Here is a 21,138-nt window from a genome sequence, read left to right on the forward strand (position 1 = left end):
GAGAAAACTATTCGCTCATTTTTTCAAGTATAAAAAAAATTTCTTCTTGAACTTGATGGGAATTCTAAATTAAGAAAATAGGCGAAAACTCCTTCCAATTTCTTATATTTTAAAAAATTTCGTGACAGGAGCATAATTGATAAATTCATTGAGAATAATAGTGAATTTTGTGAAGAGAAAGACATTTGAAGATTTTCTTCTCTTCAAGAAAACTTTGATAAATTTCTTTTGTCACCGGAATTCGGCTGCAGATGACCGTCAAACCATGAATACTCGGTTTTGGTGTTGATATTGAAGTCCGCTTTCCAAACGAATAAAATGCTTGCAAAATCATGTACTTTTTGGCAAACTTTGACATCTTCTGCTTTCCAACGTCTTCTGGGACATCAAACTTATGATGAGCAGTGAAAAACAGGAGTCCCGGTAGTCTGCTGTCACGTACGTCTCGTCATCCATAATGAGACAATGCGGGTTTTTAAACATCTCGGTTTTGAGCTTTCGTGTACGTGATTTTCCCACCGTATTCGGCCGTTAATTGCGATTAGGTTGCTTTTGAATTTTGCACATGTGTACTCTTTCGTGTTTTTTGCGTTTTGCACTGAAGTATTACTCAACTGCAGTTTTTCGCCACATCTCTAACAGAGCTGTTTGGAATCCTCTTGAAAGTTTGAACTACTTACTTTTGATCCTTTTCACTATACGGAGATCCATTTTTGACACTTTTTTCGTTCCGATCAACAGTTAAACGTTCCTTGTAACGATCCAAATCACGAGATATCGTAGAAATCCGGGGTTTCAAGGAACGTGAGAGAAATAGTGCTATGCCGCTGCTGTTCTTAATACTCCAACGATTACAAAACTACTATTGTTACTTACACAATGTAAACATTGAACATTGAATTAGTTTCATCCAAAATTTCAATCGAAAATATCAAATAGGTAAAAAGTTACAGTCACTTGAAAGTAATGCGGTTTGATTCCGTACACCCTTGTTTTGAAATTTAGTCAAGGAAACTGATTTGTTTGAAATACGTTCAAAAACTCAATTTGTTCAAAACTCAATTGTTATTCGAATGTTTCTGGGACTTGAATAGATTGTATATTTTTTGGAATAATACCGTAGACTGTACACTTTGAAATATTTTCACTTTCTATTACATTTGCTAAATCGCAGTACTGTTCGTAGTTTCCTCCTCATCTTCGGTGATGACCAACGCGATGAGGTTCGCAGTACAAGTAGTCCATTATGTTCACTGGTAGTCACGCCTTCGTCCATGTCATCCTCCTCTGTTGGGATTGCCATTTTCTGAAGTGAAAAATAAAAATAAGTGGAAAATTTCTGTTAACAACACTAGCGTGCAGTTTGGATGCGCCTTCTTCTGGTAAACGGAGGAGCATTGTCTTTAATTACAAACCAGCACTATTAGTCGTAGTAATTGGTGCTGAACGTGTAGTGAAGTTTCAATCTCCCGTAGCTTTCGCTTTTGTTTTTCCAATGCGGTCACAATGAAATCCTCTTGATTGTCTAATACGTAGTCCAAACCTTCGGACAATAGAGTAAAGAAATTTAACATTTTTTATTACATTTTAAGCATTTATTTTATCCTACCTTTGCCGTCATCGTCAAACGGATTACAAAACCACTTCCGTAGAACGGAATCCAGGAATCCGAGCTTACTGTTCTTCATATTGGGGTATTCAATAAGTTCAATTTTATTAACGCTCTCGAGCCACATCTGTGGCAGTTTCCTTTCGAGCTCCGTGTGCAAAACGACCTGCATAGCCAATCGCTTCAACTGAGCATTTCGACGAACTGACTCGATATCACCAACCGCCAAACCGATTAGCAAATTCATTAGCAAAATCGGCATCAGTATCATAAAGAGACCTGAATACGTTATGTAGTTGAAGATAAAATGGAGATATTAGCAGTATTTCTTTGCAAAGAAGATTAGAACAATAAATTTACTTACAGAGTATCACAAATGAAGGTGTAGGGAATGGCAGCTCCGAGTTATAGAATGGTTCCACATACGTGTTAACAAAATCTATTTCGCCCAGCATCATCGAAAAGATTCGGAGCAATGACATCGGAATCGACGGGAACGAAAAGGGATTTGCCTGTGGGTTTAACTACTATAAAATATTTATTCGTGAAATTTCAAACAAAATTTCACATACAAAAATTGAAAGTGTGTGGAGATAAGATTACAAAAAACTATCTTTACGATTACTATACTTACCTTAGACAGCAATATGTAGAAAGCAAGACCGAAGGCGATTATCAAAATTGAAAATACTGCTAACACTTTGATGAGTGTTTGCAAAATTTCCAAGAACATTACCACGTAGATACCAATCTGAAGGTATGAAAATAAAAACCATAGTCAATGCAAGAAGTTATATTTGGTTCAAATTTAAATCAATAAATTCCGGTCATTGCGAAATTTGGATACTGCTAAGCATACTAATCAACGCGAAATAAAATAAAATAGTTATTGTTTCTTTTTAATACAAAGTCTATTTTCGTTTGACTACACCTTCGAAATTATGTCATCTGAATTTGCGTGTAGAAAGTTCATCCTTCAATCGCTTTCATCGCAAAACCATTGTAATTTCCCAAATCAACTGTTGAATATTTGATTTAATCCAAAAATATTCTTACGAACTGGTGAAGGATGAATCATGAACTCGCTGCACTTCATGGTGATCCCAGCATCCAGAAGGAGTTCAAGGTCGGACCAATACGGTGGCAGAGTTAACATATTCACAGATATTTCTGTAAAACCACAGGTTTTACATTAGGGCGTATAAGAAAGTGACAGTTTCTCTTTAATCACTCTCTCTTTCGATTATTGTGATGTGATTAATAAGATTTTCTTTGATATCACTGTTCTGTTTGAAAGTTTCTGGTATCATTTCATGCAAAGAGTTGAGTGATAAACGTGGAAACCGCTTGGTAATTATTAGAAGAGAAAGTAAACAAAGAGAAACCATCACTTGCTTATACGCTCTGTTGAAAAAGTAACCGAGAGTTATTTTCCAACACTGAAAAAAATCTTGCAATGAAAATTCTAATATTAATTCTTTAGTTGAAATTATTTCCAGTGGAAAATAAACCCGAATAACTTTCCGTTCGTCAAATTTTGAAATGGGCCGCAGTTTCAGTTAAATTTAACTACTCGACACAAAATAATCACTCGAGTGTCAGATTTCCACCAAAAGTTCAAATAACCGCGAAATGGTTCACAGCCTAAAAATGAGCATTGATGATTACATATTATCTTAAATGTGATAAATGCTAATATAAGGAAAGTGAAATGCCACACGGAAAGACCGAAATCAGTATTTTGGCGAAAAAATTAGTTGATTTTCTGATTCTAGTTAGTAATTTTTTGAGACAACTAAAAAAATCTTACTCTTAATAATTTAGATTTGTTAATTCTCATTCCATTCATTATTATTAAAATATTGGCTATTTTTTTTAGTTGAATTCACCAATTCAACGTGCTTTCATTTCTTAGCTAGGGACACTTCATTTCCATTCAACTAGTTTTTTAGTTGAATTAGAGAAATAAAATGTTGTTTTTAACCAACATAAATGGTTGAATTGGCTTCTGCAATTTGCAGCTATATGGCGTACTGTCACCGAAAAAACGTTAACACCGTAATGACTACTAGCCACTAGATGGCACACTACAACCGAAAAAAAATTCTGTCGCGGTTGTCTTTTCTATATTGGCAGGTATAATAACGATGGTGTATTGGAGAAAAAGACATAAACTTCTTTCTACATTTTTTTTCTAAATTGCTGTTTTCTTCATTCGACTTCGCGAAATCGATTCTCTCACTGAAAACATTGAGCACTCGGAAAACAAACTTTCGAAACTTTCTTCACTGTTCCGCGTAAAAACATTATTACGCGCAATCGCTTCAAACGCGCAAAAATTCTGAATAAACACACTTTCCACTAAGAGTTAACGTAATTTTTACATATCAGTTTAGAAATTTAAATATGGATATATCGTAACACATGTGAAAGACAAAACAGTTTGCAAGCAGTTTCAACAAGACTGTCCGTTTAGCTTTTTAATGAATTGTTTTGTTTTGACACTTCTCATGAGTTTCTGGCTAATAAACTTGTTAATAAATCCAATTTAATTTGTGTTTTCTTTGTGCTGTTCTTCAGTAATGATGGTGATAGATAAATAGAAACAAATTTTCTGATTTTAATAACAAAATTAGTTGTCAATGAGAATTTCGTGTTGGATTGAAATATTTCTGGTTTGTGTCCAGGATATTCGCCAACTAAACACATTCTCTAAAAATAAGACTTTTTTTCAGCAACGTAAATTCTCAATTTTAACTAATATCACAGTTATTTTGGAAATTTTGTTGTAAAAATCAACTAATTCAAATGTCCTAATACGAATTAGGCGCAGAACTAATTTCGGTCGTTTCGTGCAGTTTTTTTTAACTTTCGATTGTGGCGTGAAACTTTCAAGTGAGGATGGTTACTTAAAAACTGACTTGGGTTTTCAAGGAATATCAATTAAACCAGAAGTCACCATTTTGGATTACAAACAATGTTTTTCGACACTCATTCAACAAATACATTCTGAACATACCCATATCGGGAGGGTTTTGAAGTGATATCGATAATGCAAAAGTCATTTTGGATTTCGGTACGACCTAAAACTTAATTTTCTTGTACCAACACATCAAATCCATTCCGAAAATACCCATATTGTAAGGGTTTCAAGGAATATCAATAAACCGGAAATCGTTTTCACTTTATCCAAAACCTCGTTTTACAAAGTAGGTTCGCAAAAAAAGTTGAGCCTGGGTCAAAATAAGATTTGCCGCCCCCATAGTTGGTTTAGTGAGCAAAAAAAAAAACTGAACTCCAACTCCGGCTAGATGACTTGGTCGAGCAAAAAAAAAAAAGGTCCTAAGGATTGGTTTGCCGCCCCCCTTAAAACGTTGCACCCGGGGCGAGTGCCCCCTTAGCCCATCCCCACTCTCGAGATATGCCACTGATTACGACCTTACTCGATGGTTACAGTGTTAACTTATTGCGCCAACGACCGAATGATGGATCTATGTTTCTCCAGCAGAGCAGATGTAAAAAGTCCTGGTATTACATTCCTTTTAAAAAATTTGGCTTTCCTGTTTCAACAGACTTCGCAGTCGACTTATAGCGTACAAAATCATAGCATTGTTAGTATTACAATCTTAGTAACATTAAGAATCCTTCTAGGTCGGGGTTCGAACATACGACAACTGCCTTGAAAGACCAGCACTCTATGCATTGAACCACCAACCCGGGCAGAGCAGATGTTGCACCCATAATTAGTGCCTCACCGTTCCCTCTGGTCAAATCTGAATTTCTAATGCATATTGATTGGAAAGCAATTCTAGACAATGATTGTGTCAACGCACAGACCTTCTCTAACGTTATTATCTACGCGATTGACATTTTGTACCAAAACGATCCAAGATAAAGTGTTCTAAATTTGGGTCGGAACCTATCAAAATCAACTAAAGTGCATCTCTGCAATTTAAAGGTAACTAGCGTATTACATAACTAAAAGACTAAAGAGCGATGGCCTCAATCTGGCCCATAAATGATTTTTCAACATTATGTTCCATGAACAATAGAAAACCTATTATAGAAAAGTGCAAATAACTTGTCAATTTATACTTCGTTCTCAAAATTTACAGTGTCAATATTGTGGATGACGCACTTTTCTTTCAAATTTTTATGCCTTCTCCACCTTTTGAATCCCTCCCCCCACCCCTTGAATGATTTCTGCGCACCGGGCTGACCTCAATGTTTAAGGTAAATGAAAAAATGCCCAAAGTTTTGTCATGCAATTTTGGTAATGTTCGTCACCTATTTTTTACAATCAACAACAAAGTTTAAGTAGATAATGAATCAGTCACTAATCACTATGAATCCAGAAAGAGTAACCGGTTATTTAACCAAAATTTGGGTATCGTCGTTTAACAGTGAAAATCGTTTCCAATTTCAACGACGTCAACTTCGGTTCATCAGTTGCTGATGATCTACGATTATATTCGAAGCCTACCATGAGAAGGGACTAAGAATTCTGGTGGAGCGGAGCGAGAAATTTTTAGTAGGATTCAACAATTCCATGCAGAAGTTAATAAGATTTGTAAAAAAGTAAATGCTATAATAAAAAATCTATTATAATCAAAACAAGTTGAATCATTGAACCTGTCTAACATTCGACTCAGCTCCTCTATTGGAGTTATGTTTGGTTGATATTTGTAGTAACAAGCAATACTGCTAGGGTAAAGCCGGGTATAAATAAACGATGTAAAAAAAAGCAATACTTCTTTCATATACTAACCTGATCGAATCGTTGCAAAAACAGTAGAAGATTGAACCACGACAAAAATACTGTTATCGAGGCAGCGGAAATATTTTCACTGTAGCATATTCCGTTGTTGAATATCGGCCACACCATGATTAGAGCGGAAATGTACAGAGTCCACGAGATCCAGTTGACCGGTTCGGTTAGATAGCGCCACCTTTGCTGGGTTTCTATCAACATTTCGCGAACTACGTTACACAATATGTAGATAATGATTGCAAATCCAGAAACCAATGTGCTGATGTTGATTTTCATGACTTGTTCTATTGACGACTTAGTAGAATTCTGGGTTGCAATGGGAACGTATAGGGTTTGATGAATCTCTTCCTCGATGAATGTTGTACTCTACGATTTCAGTTACGAGAAGAAAACAAAAAGATTAGAATAAAAGAATGCTCACTCGAAGTTGTAAGTACATATATGGAACAAAGAATAGATGATTTCCACTCTAAAAGTTATTGTTTTTAGAATGATTTTGAAGCGTAATGTATGTAAAATGTAAAAAATTAGAAACATCGATTTTCTTTTACATCCTCGCATCTTTAAGATATTAATTCTATTAAGCAATTTTCTTACATTCATGTATTGGAGATTGAATGCTTTATCCACATAGCAGTGAGATGATGCCTTTTTTATCGATCCATACAGCATAAAGGGAAATAAGTTTTTTTTAGATTTTTGTTTGTGTTTTAGATAATTCTCAATCAATACAAGCCTTCGGGTTATACTATTGGAAAATTTATTATCATAATAAAAGCATCAACCTTAAAAATAAAGTTAAATTTATTCTAATGTTTTAATTGGTTCTCGTAACAAAAATTCTCGAAAGATCGTTCGAAATACCGCCCTCGCACAGGTAAACACCCTTAATATAGTGCAGATACATTGCAATAATCATTTTAATCATTTTCCTTACATTTTGATCCTACAGCAGGATGTCTGCTTTGATTGTGCCAAGTGTCAAATACAGGAATTTTGATAAATTTGATACTCACGTTGTTGGGAACCACACTGCTTCGTAGAAGTTGAGATGTAAAAAGTGCCACGAAACACAGGAAAACGCTATAAAATAAAAGATTTGCCAGGTGAAAGTATTTTCCGTATGTATTCCATTTCATCTGTAAGTATTTCTTGGTCAACGGATGGGCCAACAACTCAACACGTCGATGCGTAACCATCGCCTTTGGAGAGCACAACATGAAAATATATATAGAAAATATCAGTAGTTTACTTTGCTAAGTATAGTAATATAATTATTAGAGGTAGGAATTGGCACATAAATACTCGATTTTTTCTCTAGCAGTTAGTCAGTTACGACACTTTTATCATTATATCTCCGCAACCGCAAATGAAAACCATTTGATCTCCGAACTTGATCAATGAATCAATAGTAAGCTTACTACCGACCCAAAGTTTGTTGAAATCGGTTTAGCCATCTCTGACGAAATTGAGCGGTAATAAAAGAACTGCGAGCTGTTGGTTATCCCATTTATACTATTATATCTCCGGAACCAGAACTGGAAATCATTTGAAATTCAAACTGGATCAATGACCTTTTTAGCATTCAAACGATCCTAAAGTTGTTGAAATTGGTTAAGTCATCATTTCACATGCGAGTCCGGATATCTGTTATCTGTGGTACAACATTATTCAGTATTTGCATTCATCCTCAGTGTATCAGACAGACTTCTAAACTGGTACACTGAGGATGAATGCAAATAGCATTCGAAATACTGGTATCTATCTGTCACTATTACGTAAGTATTATAACGAAATAGTTAAAAATTCTTCATAGTAAAATTTAAGGGAACTTTCATGTTTTTCAAAAACGGTATGACTATATGTGCAACACATAAAATTCGTATGAATTCTATTTGAGCATAAAATAAGTGTGAAAACTTCATGGTACAATTAATTTCACATTCATTTCAACATGACAAAAAATGCTCATGACGCCAGATTCTATATGAATTTCGCATGACTGTCTCTTTATTTTACATATACATATCAATTAAATCACGATTGTTCATATGAATACGTTGCATACATATATCTATTTGGGAAAGATGGGACATTTAGACCATGTTTTAAACACAATCAATTGGAAAATATGTTACATTCAATGGAAATACGTAGGGTAACGGCTCCCTATTTCATCTGAGCTCCTATTTCCATCTCATCTTTTCACCTCACTACTTTGAACATGAATAATATCTTACAACGTACCTGAACCAAACTATGAAATGTTTCAAAATGATTTTTCAAGCTATTGTCACTTTTTTCATTTGAAAAAATGGTTTCAAATTATTCGATTATCGTTTTTTTCATTTAAAACAAACTCATTTTTCAATTTAGGACACATTTCCGTCTCAAGATTTACAGGTTCGTCATGTTTCTAAATATCTAGTAACCGATTCGTCTCAACACATGATGACTATTTCTCGCAATTATACTACTATTGAATGCTGGATGACTTCATAATTAGTAATGTTCATTTGCCAGTTGTTTAATTAATTGATTGCGCTTTGTTTTAATCTCATTTGGTTTCGCAAAGTTGCCAAGTTTTCTCATAATGTTACAACAAATTTTTTTTCTTCTTCAAATTATCATCAACAAGTTTTTTTTTGTATCCGTGACTTTAGTTTAATTATATTATTGATATCTATATTTCAATGAAACTGTTTCGGCTTCGATTATTACCAGAAAGAGCGTGTTAAATACTGATGAAATAACCATTGTGGCAAATCTAGTAGCACTGGTTTCTTTCCGCTATACGTCACCATAACGTGTGTTTCATCGGCTGTGTACAGAGATGCCAGATATTTTCATAGAAAATATGTATCTACTCTGTCTGTTTTCACTAATCAAATGAATCAGTTCAAATTGGTTTAAAATTTTAATATAAATGTTTATCATCGAATATTTGTACAAAAGATTCCCATGTTAACATGTGATTTATCCGTTGATTAATTAACTTTTAAAGAAGTACTGCAATCAAATACTAATAGATACTCAGAGACAAAAGTCTAACTTTTTTTGATCCTTTACAAATCTCTATTAAATTTAGAAAATCTGTATAAAAGCTGTACTCTGATTTAAATCAGTATGCGAACGCAAAAATCTATACAATACAGATAAATCTGTATAAAGGGCATATCTGGTTCTGCATTTTGTTTTGAGAAAGGCAAACGCCTAAATAGTAACATTTTTTTTGTTTTTTTTTAAGTTCTCCAAATTAACTGCACAGTAAAATTTTAAATTTAAAACAAAAGGTAACGAAAACTATTCAAAACAAATTAAGCGTCGAAATGATTCCAAACTGTTTTTAAAAATATCGTGTGTTGTCACATGGTTGGCATTAGGCCCTTTTCTAAGAAGAAATCGGATATTTTGAACCTGAGAGTGTAATAGTGCAATGTTTTGTTTTGATTGCTGTCGCCATTGCTAATTAATAGGATGAATAAATTAGGAGCAGAGTAGTGAACATATAAGAAGTGTTTTAGCTGATTTTTTAAATATTATTTTAATTTCCAAGGAATGTGGATCAATTCCCAATGTGAAGGCGATTTAAGCAGAAATATGAAAAAATCGTAGTGATTTTAGTGGCTAAATCAAATTTTTAAGGTCTTACCTTACCTTACCTACCCGATCAACAGAGCATAACAGGATTCTATCAAAATTATATGTGATCTTAATATTTATATCTCATTATGTTATAAATATGATTCCAAATCAGAAGCAAACATTCACATTTTATTAAGATTATAGCAAGTCCAGATATTATATTAAGGGCCGTTACATTTCAGGTAAAACTATACTAGAGAATTGAAAAGAAAGAGCTCAAACACTTTTGTCGATCATGTTTTTGACTTTCAACCCGAAAAATGTTATGCTTCAATAAAGAGCAGTAACAAACTTTTTTTCCAATTTCACATACCTGAAGATGCTTTTGAAAACAGTAATTTGATATTTGATTTTGAAATGATAGCCTAAATTTTAAATTTGAGAACATTCCTAAGTAATTCCTACTTAAATTGTGTAAAGTTTTTATTCAAAAATTAATTTAAATTGAAAATAAATATTTTTCAAGATGATTTTGCGCATTTTCTCTTATGAACAAAGAAAGGTAAGGCAAAAGCTTCAAAACTCGACTAATAAATATTTCAAATAGTGATATAGCATTCGACTCAGTTCATTGAATCCGCAATGTTTCCTAAGAGATGATTTTCACAAGCTTGGAGTAAAATGAATGCTTAAATTCTTCAATTTTATATTTTTTATATTTATTTTTTTTTCAATATGATATCGAATCATTTTCACAATTTTTGGATTCAAAACCAGTAAAATCGAAATGAGTTGGTTAGGTCATCAATTAATAAGATCTACTAATTGCAGATATCGAATTTTGCCCGTTGTCATCTATATCATTGCATGAACATTTTAAAATTCATGAATCAGATTAAAACGATTTATTGCACCATAATACCTTCGATTTGAAATGTTCAATCTATCCATATCTGATAAATTTATGATAGTCGCATTTCGTAGTATTTTGATTTCTTCCAATCCGGAACCATCAGCTGGGATTCGAAATTTGCAATGTAGAGTTTAAAGCAACCGACCCGCATTATGAGACTTTCCATTTGAATCATTTTTCTGTGAGTTAATCTAGGTAGATATCAAACAATCAAACCGTAATGAAAGTTCAATTTTGATGGTTTTTGAACAATACTTGCGGGGCTTCTGGCTGCGGATATCGCAAACTAATGTGACTAATAGGCAATTGGTTGATCATCATCCATAAAAACTTGCTATTCGAATCGATGTTCTATACACTTCTGATTTTTCACTGACTTTCAAACGAATTTTTATTCAAATCTAAATTTACGAAAATCGATTCAGCCATCTCCGAGAAAATAAAGTGCACATTTTAATCAAATATACCCGCCAATCGACACACATACACGTGTCTTCACTACTTCAATTGAACGAGCGAACTGATTCGAATTGAAAGTCGGCCCTCTTGGTACAAAGAAAAAAAATGAAAAACTATCATTCATTAGGTAATTTCCTCAGATTCTATAAGGTAGTTTTGTTTCAGTGAATTTAATCATTTCCGTTCATTTACAACTATTCTTCAGTACCAAAAAAAAGCTTGTTCATAGTTCTAAAATAGTCCCTTTGTCATTATTATGCCTCCTGGAAGGGAACGACGAAAGAGGCGGAGAGCGATAGATTATTTTTGTAGCAATATGGATTTACACTAGTTATTATATGATGCCAATATATCCTCCCAACCTCAGTTGGTTCTCATGCCCCGATGCAACCGTAGCGTATGTTGGCAACTCAAAACTTCCCGGTTCGAAACCAGTCGCTTAACTGTTCATGTTTTTTTTTATCGTAAATCAAATCGCCTAAAGGTATGCAATTTCATCTTACTTCGCGAAATCTATTTTTAGATTGTCACGATAAAGCCTTTCCCCCTTAAAAATGGGTAATAACAGTTGAAAAGTCGTACTAAATTTGTAACAAATTTAGATATAATATTGATATTTACATATCAAGGTTTGTAACAATTTTGTTATCACCTAGGTTAAATTGAGTTATAATTTTTGTTATTTCAACTATTAACGAGGCCAAGATTATGATTAATTTAGATAGAAAAAACGAAACAACCCCAGATACAATTTTGTTATCCCTTGTTGATCGGATATCAGCTATAGGCCTAGGGTGTCCTTTGCTGTATCAAGCATACGTCTCCACATAACTCGGTCCATGGCTGCTCGTCGTCAGCCACTCAAGGCACGAATGCTTCTGAGATCACCCTCCACTTGATCGATCCACCTTACTCGCTGCGCTCCACTTCTTCTTGTACCAGTCGGATCAGATTCAAGAACCATTTTCACTGGGCTGTCGTCCGACATCCTTATCACATGCCCAGCCTATCGTAGATGTCCGATTTTAACTGTCCGTACAATAGGTGGTTCTCCTAGCAGCTGTTGCAATTCGTGGTTCATACGCCGTCTCCACGTTCCGTCTTCCATCTGCACTCCGCCATAGATGGTCCTCAGTACCTTTCTTTCGAAAACACTGAGGGCGCGTTGGTCCTCTGCCAACATAGTCCAGGTCTCGTGATCCGTAGTGGCGCGGGTTCCAGTAAATCCCGCTTGGTACGGCCCTACGAATTCCTTAGCTATTGGTGATAGACGACGGCAAAGGATTTGGGAGAGTACCTTGTAGGCGGCGTTTAGCAATGTGATTGCGCGGTAATTGCAACAGTCTAGCTTATCGCCCTTTTTGTAGACGGGACATACCACTCCATCCATCCATTCCTGCGGTAGAATCTCCTCCCCTTAAATCCTAGAAATCATCCAACGCAGCGCTCTAGCCAGTGCCTCTCCTCCATGTTTGAGCAGCTCGCCTGGCAACTGGTCATTGCACGCGGCTTTGTTGTTCCTCAGCTTGCCGATCTCCTCACTTATCTCCGACAGATCAGGGGCTGGGAATCTGTCGTCGGCTGAGCGTGCACCCAGATTGATTTCTGTACAGTTCTCTGTATCTTGTGCTTCGCCATTCAGATGCTCGTCATAGTACTGCTTCCACCTGTCGATCACCTCACGTTCGTTCATGAGATGGTTACCACTGGTATCTCTGCACATTTCGGCCTGTGGCGTGTAGCCTCTACGTGAGCGGTTCACCTTCTCATAGAACTTCCGTGTGTCATTTGCGCGGTACAGCTGTTCCATCGCATCGCGATCTTGGTCTTCCTGGTGGCGCTTTTTCTTCCGTAAAACCGTGTTCTGTCTGTTCCGCGCCTGTCTATATCGTTCCTCGTTCACTCTAGTGCGGTGTTGCAGCATCCTCGCCCTTGCATTCATGTCGCCGATGACGAGTTTTACATCCCGCCGTGGACAGCTGTCGTAGGTTCGTTCCAGCTGCGCGTAGAATGCTTCCTTCTCGTCACCGGGTCTCGTCTCATGTGGGCAGTGCACGTTGATGATGCTGTAATTGAAGAAACGGCCCTTGATATTCAATACGCACATTCTATCACTGATTGGCTGCCACCCAATCACACTAACGGTAGGTTAAAAGGTTTTCGAGGTCACGTCCTTACAAATGAGATGGAATAGGGAGCCCTTACCCTATCTTAGTTGAGTGTAGAAGCAATGAAACTAGCGTTCAAGTGATTTTACACATGAACTACATGTTGAAATAGCATGGGGAATGTGTGATATGAAAAGATAATCAAATTGTAATTTATCTTCACATGAGTCTGTCGTGTGTTTTTTTATCAGTGTACTACTTCCACTTTTTGACCTCCTTACATTCGTGAGAAGGTTACCACTAACATTTCTGAATATCTATTCACCTTGTTATTTCACCCGATTTAAAATAGAAAAAAAATAGAACAGTTCCGCATTTTGAAATTTTAAGTGTGTACAAGGAATTCCAAAACCATACTATCTGTTTTCGAATAAGGATTATCTTGAAATGTCACTACGTTTCTGTCGGGTAAACGACAGGATAGAAAATGTTTATCCTCAAATGTACAATTCGAGCTCAGGTTCAATGGAGTATTTTTCACAAATTTTACTCTCGTCATTGGGGTATCGGTAATCCACTTATTCACGAAAAAACTGGTTTAGGCTGATTTACTCGAAAACATTATTGGGCAATTTTCTTCAGATCAGGTAATGTAATCCATGACAATCGGTATGGGTGGATGTTCGCACACTCAATTGCCGGAAATGCATATAAATGATAAATGATCTTCTGGTTCCAACAAGATGACGGCATAATACCGCACAGCAAACGTTAAATGTCTTTTGATTGATTTAGTTTTGGGAAGCTAGTCGAAATCAATTGTGAAACAATAGTCTTAAGAATATATTTTGGTTGAAATCATTTGAGAATTGCAAAAGTTTTTCAGTCTTTCGTTCGATCCGATCTAGATGACCAATCACCCATTCGAGGTGAAATATTTTAGTCTCGTTTTCCATTAGGTATAAAACCATAAAACAGATACATTAGTTATATATTTCATTGGTCAAAATTGTTAGAAGAAAGCTGAAGGGGTAACGTTAAAATCTACTCACATTCACCACGTGTAGGGGGGGCTCACGCCATTTGGAGTCGATGTGTGTCCTCCTGATTTCAGCTGTCTCTTCCTGGGACTTTTGGTAAATGTTGAAGGAATATTTGATCTGTAGTTAAAATAAAATTGTTAGACAAAATTTACAGCGTGAACCGAATTACATTGCGTCGTAATTTTGAGAGTTCTATTCTGAGACTGAGACCTCGCAATATTATTTGTCTGGTTAAATAAGTTTTCTTACATATTTGAGAATTTCCAGAAATAAATATGATAAAAATACTAGAATATGAATTCACAGATTAAAAGTAATAAATTTACTCATAGTTTTCGAAGAATTGTACCGTTTTTCTTCAAATCGTTATAACTAAGACCTTCTCAAAGCCAACTAGAGATCACTTGATTCGGAAAACCAAATCGACCACGTTCTCATCGATGTCATCGATGTCTGCACTTACCGCAGTGCCAATATAGATTCTGACCACTATATTGTTGCGGATTATATGCGCTCAAAACTATCGACGGTGCACAACACTCGCCGGGCATGAACGCCGAGACTCAATATCGATCAGCTATGAAGCGATCGTACTGCCGAGGACTACGCGCATCAGCTGGATTTAGTGCTACGATTCATGAATATGGCTGAGTTTCAGTTCAGTTAAATTAATCTTTATTTACTTTTTTCTTTACATCTCTGTATAATTTACATTTTAAGTGATACTATTTTACATATTGCATCTTTGTTACAGTACAGTTTGGTTTGTTTTGTTTCTAATTTCGTATATAAATCTTGAATTTCACTGATTTAGTGAATATGGCTGAAGGAATATAAAGTCCGCCTGCTGCAACCGTAGTAGGTACGAGGTTATCGAATCGAGGAAAGGTCTGGATTGACGGCGAATGCCAGCAGTTGGACGAAGAACCAACAGGCCACAGACTGAAATGTGCATAGATACCAGGGGTAACATTTTCACGAGCGAATGTGAGGAGATCGACAGGTGGAAGCAGTACTACAACGAGCAGCTGAATGGCGAAACAGGAATCAATCTGGGTGCACGCTCAGCCGACGACTTGATCTATTCCAGCATCTGATCTATCGGAGATAGGCGAGGAGATCAGTAATCTGAGGAACAACAAAGCGACGGGCAATGATCAGTCCCCTGGCGAGTTGCTTAAACATGGAGGAGAGGTACTGCCTAAATCGCTGCACTGGATGATTTCTAAGATTTGGGAAGAGGAGATTCTACCGCAGGAATGGATGGAAGAAGTGGTATGTACACAAAGTGAGATAAGCTTGACTGCTGTAACTACCTTGCAATCGTCGTCTATCACCAATAGCTATGGTATTTGTACACAGAAAGACCGAAATCAGCATTTTGGCGAAAAAATTAGTTGATTTTCTGATTTTAGTTAGTTATTTTTAGAGACAACTAAAAAAATCTTATTTTGTTAATTTAGTTTTTTTAATTCTCATTCCCTTAATAATAATAAAATATTTGTTGAAATGACTATTTTTTTAGTTGAATTCACCAATTTAACGTGCTATCATTTCTTAGCTAAGGCACACTTCATTTCCATTCAACTAATTTTTAGTTGAATTAGAGAAATAAAACGTTTTCAACCAACATAAATGGTTCTGCAATTTGCAGCTATATGGCGCACTGTCACCGAAAAAACGTTAATACCGAAATGACTACTAGCCACTAGATGGCAAACTACTACCAAAAAAAATTTCAGTCGCGGTTGTCTTTTCTATATTGGCAGGTATAACTACGATGTTGTATTGGAGAAAAGGCATAAACGAAATATAAACTTCTTAATGAAATTTTTTTTTCTAAATCACTGTTTTCTTCATTCGACTTCGCGAAATCGACACTCTCACTGAATACTTTGAGCACTCGGAAAACAAAAACCGAATACAAGTAGTACATCGGACGGCTTAGCCCGGAAGGTTGGAAGATACAAAAAACTTCATTTGACATATACAATTAGAGTGCAACATTCGAAACTCACTTCACTGTTCCACGTAAAAACATTATTACGCACAATCGCTTCAATTTAAGGCATTTTTACATATGGGTTTAGAAATTTAAATATGGATATATCGTAACACATGCGAAAAACTGAGGACCATCTAGGGCGGAGTGCAGATGGAAGACGGAACGTGGAGACGGCGTATGAAACACGAATTGTAACAGCCGCTAGGAGAACCAACCTTCTTAGGAACAGCTGAAATCGGACGGTTACGATGGACTGGACATGACATTAGGATGTTGGACGACAGTGAAAATGGTTCTTGAATCTGATCCGGCAGGGACAAAAAGAAGGGGAACACAGCGAGCAAGGTTAATCGATCAAGTGAAGGGCGATCTACAGGACGTGCAGCCATGGGCCGAGTTATATGGAGACGTATGCTTGGTACAGCAAAGTTAGAAAGTTTATTTCTTGTCTCAATAATATAATTTTAAAGCAAATTCGTGATATTTTAGGACTAATGCAACGTGTTTGTTAAAGTAGAAAAAGTTCAATAAACAGTAAATTCAATTAATTGTGATTTAAAATGTAGCGATTCTAACTCTAAGACTTACGTAGAAGCTCATGGAATCTTTCTTGCAAGTTGCCTCAGTAATACAGTTGTCTTGAATAGCTTCAAAGACTTGCGGCATCGATGCAATCAGTGCCAACGTTACCGATGGATGTTTGTCAGAACTGAGTGCTATGACCTCGGATGATCGTGTTTCGTGTGTTGTCATTGCCAGTGCTGCTTCGGGATGCTTGTAATAAATTGCGTAATCTATCGCACTCATATCGACGCAATTGTGCAGTAATTTACAACCTAGACTTAGCAAAAGAGTTACAACATCTGCTTTGTTTTCCATAGATGCTAGATGCAAGGCAGTGTTCTGGAATAATATTTTTTGTTGTATAGAAAACGATGCTAGTTTTTCAAGTTTTACCCCTTCTTTATCCACTTGATCCAGCAGATGAGAGTGCACTGAATGCAGTAACTCCACGGTTTGTGTATAACCGGACATTGCAGCCAAATGCAGTGGATTGCGTCCATTGTGGTCCCTGTGAAGAAGCGCTCCTCTATTCAACAGAAGCTGAACAACTCTTGTATGACCTTCTTTGGATGCGATGTGCAATGGAGTACGACCTTCTCCGTCACTTTCATTTATGATATAAGTTCCCTTTCTTGAATTCAACAGTTGTCGAACTGTGTTATAGCGTCCGTATCGGGCTGCAAAATGTATTGGACTTTCGTTGTTGTTATCTTTCGGATTAATACAAGCTCCGAGTCCGATAAGCTTTTCCACAGAACGAATATGCCCTTCACGACTAGCATAATGCAGAGGAGAACATCCTGTTTTGTCTTTTTCATTCAACAACTGTTGGAAAGCTGTTTTTGGCTGAAATGAATTGACCTCGTTGACAAACTCATCCACCCGGCCACCGTTCATAATTATATAATGGAGTACGTTTCTTAAATTTATATCTTTCAGAGTTATATTTGCACCAAGGCGGACGAGAACCAAAATGGAACGCCATCCACCCCTGGAAGCTGATAATAACAACGGAGAGCGTTTTTCATTATCCAATGCATTGATGTCAGCTCCCTCTTGAACTAGAAATTCCACTATTTCTGGATGATCAAACATAGCTGCATAGTGTAATGGGGTCATATTCCGTATATCGACACAATGCAAACTAATACATTTCTCTATTGGTTGCATCAAAAACATTAACTTAACAATTCCGACAGCGCCCTAATAAAAATACACAAAATAAAAAATAAATTAAAAAAATGTATTGGTACTCATTAGATTTAATTGAATATCGACAAACGATTTTTTTGCGACTAGTTAAAATACTGTACCTGCGCTGCTGCCAGATGCACGGGGGTGGAAAGGTCGTGCTGTTGAGTGGATATTTTGGCTCCCGACTTCAGGCAGAGCTCAACCGCTTTGATGTCACCTCCGTGCACTGCTGAGTGAAGCGGAACATTTCCTTCGGAGTCGTAGAAGGACATCATCTCTTCACGGGTGCAGCCTTTGGACTCACCCCATTGCAGAAACACCTCCATCGTTTTCGAACTAGCGTGCTTCGCTGCCTTGTGGATTGGGTAGTAACCGTTGTTGCATGGACGTCGAGGATTTGCATCAAAGTCGGTGATCTGCGGCAAGAAATTTTCAAATCAAATTGAAAATTCATTTTTTGATTGAACTGTGGGAATAACTGCCACAGAAAGAAAAAATGAAACTTACACGACATGTAAACCGATTGTACTATGAAATTGACATCAGTTGAAACGAGAATCTAATTTAAAATCATGATTAATGTAAAATTACATTTGGATTCATTTAGTTTTTCATAGAACAAGACTGTATATTTACAAACTGCTTAGCTTTGTAATGTAACTTTCCATTCAATTACCTGCTCCAAATATGTGCATGAAAATAAATGTAAATTCACAAAATATTTTTATCTGTGTGACTTCATAAAGCGAATAACATCTATGTGATTATTCGCGATGATTTAATAGCAAAGCACGATAAAACTAGAAGTGTGTCAGCTTTTTCTCTCAAAATCTTAGAGACCTAAAATTCCCTTACCAGTATGCGTGCACATTCTTCGTGATCGTAAATGGCGGCAAGATGCAGTGCGGTGCGACCATGTTCCCCGCCCTGTTGGATGTCGATGGTGTCTCGATATTTGCCCATAACCATCAAGCTCTTGACTTTGTTGAGGGCAGTGGCCATGTGTATAGGAGCAAGATTTTTCTCGTTCAGAATGTTTGTTGCGACGGGTCTGGAAGAGGGTAGAAAATTGACGTGTTAAAATATCATTGTACTGGGATCAAAGTTCAAAATTAGCAGTGTTCATATTTTCAATTGTTTTCAAAACCGCAGATGGCTGATTTTGGAAGAATGTATGTCTAAATCAAAAAGAAAAGCTGCGCAGTCTGTGTAAAAGCCGACTTTTCAACCGAGAACCGAGTTTCAAGCGTATAGTGAACATACTGTATAGCTGAGTAAACGTGCAAGATGTGGTTTGCACGGTTTAGAAGTGATAATTCTGATTAATGCAAAGTCTACGTAGTCTCATTTTCTTTTATTCACAAAACAAATTTGCAAAAATCAGTCAATGCAGCCAGACTAATGTTCCATCAGCTTAGCTTTACCTGAGAAAAGACATATTCGAAAAAAAGTAAATGTCTAGCATTGTGGAAGTGGAAATTTGTGAAAAAATACGTCTTAGAGGAACTAAAGTCTTTTCAGTAAAATTGTTCATTTGTATCACTTTGCGAAGAAACCCCATTTTCTTTTATTTATTTATTTATTTATTTATTTCGTCAAGCAAATGTTGACTGAATGGTTTACAATGTTTACTTAGATACTACGCATTATTTCTTCGACTAAGCTGGAATTTCATTTCATTTTTGGACAGAGGAGTTGTTCGCAATATTGATTGTAGTGGCGCATTATTCGATTGATTGGGCTATATTTTGCATAATTTGTTCTAGTGTTTCTTTCTAAAAATAATTTCCTGGTTCGTAATTAACGGCTAGGTATAAAAATTTAATTGCGATAATAAAGAAGGTGATTGAATGCGTTGAGAAATAAAGTCGCTGATAAAATAAAGCATTGCAAGGTCGCGGCGTTCTTTTAGTGTTTGAATATTGATGAGCATGCAGCGTGCTTCATATGATGGTAGAGGAAATGCTGTCCAGTTTAATTTACGAAGTGCATATAAAAGAAATTGTTTTTGAATAGATTCGATGCGTTTTTCGTGAATAATATTGTATGGATTCCATACTAGGCTGCAATATTCCAAAAAAGGCTGACATATGTACTGTACAATATTTTAATTGTGTATGGGTCCTGAAAGTTATTACTGAAGCATTTAATAAAGCCCAGCATGCTATTTGCTTTATTGATTATGGGTATTGTAGTGTTCCACAAAAGTGATCTTGGAGTCTGAGATTACGCCTTAATCTCGTACAATTTTACATTTTTCTACAAGTTGATTTCCTAGATGTATGTTTATAGATATAGTTTCATTTTTCCTACTGGAAGTTATTGAGTTAAATTTTTTTACATTGAGTTGGAGTAGACTTTTGCAACACCAAATGTGGAATAGATTGATTTCGTTCTGGAATATTACAGTGTCGTTGATATTTTTAATTTCCATGAAAAGTTTCATGTCGTCTGCATATATAAGCACTTTCAGATGTTTGAGTATGAAGGAAATGTCGTTTATATGTAAAATGAAAAGGAGAGGCCCTAAGTGAGAACCCTGAGGTACGCCAGAAGTTACATTAATTGGTTCAGACAGAATATTTTGGAAGCGGACTACCTGTACACGATTTTTTAAGTATGATTTGAGCCATTCCCGAAGAGTATGTTAATGTCAATACGGTCGAAAGCTTTCCTAAAGTCAGTGTAAAGAGTTTCTACGTAGTTGCCAGCGTCCATTGCAGTCAGAGTGAATGTCATGAATTCTAAGAGATTTGTTGTAGTTGAGTGGCCATGTTGTTTGTTGTAGTTAAAAAAGCCATGTTGTTTGTTTGTTATTACATTTTTAAGTTGATGATAAAGTTTTTCGTTTACAATTTTTTCAAATAATTTTGGAATGCATGAGATA

The 21,138-nt window shown here is 36.1% G+C and overlaps 1 pseudogene; it reads right to left on the reverse strand.

Annotated features, from left to right (window-relative positions):
- Positions 1 to 1,133: 1,133 nt before the first annotated feature.
- On the reverse strand, positions 1,134 to 19,689 carry LOC131434196 (transient receptor potential cation channel subfamily A member 1-like; annotated as a pseudogene).
- Positions 19,690 to 21,138: the final 1,449 nt, after the last annotated feature.

This window comes from Malaya genurostris, chromosome 3 (genome assembly GCF_030247185.1).
Source record: "Malaya genurostris strain Urasoe2022 chromosome 3, Malgen_1.1, whole genome shotgun sequence".
NCBI classification, from domain to species: domain Eukaryota; kingdom Metazoa; phylum Arthropoda; class Insecta; order Diptera; family Culicidae; genus Malaya; species Malaya genurostris.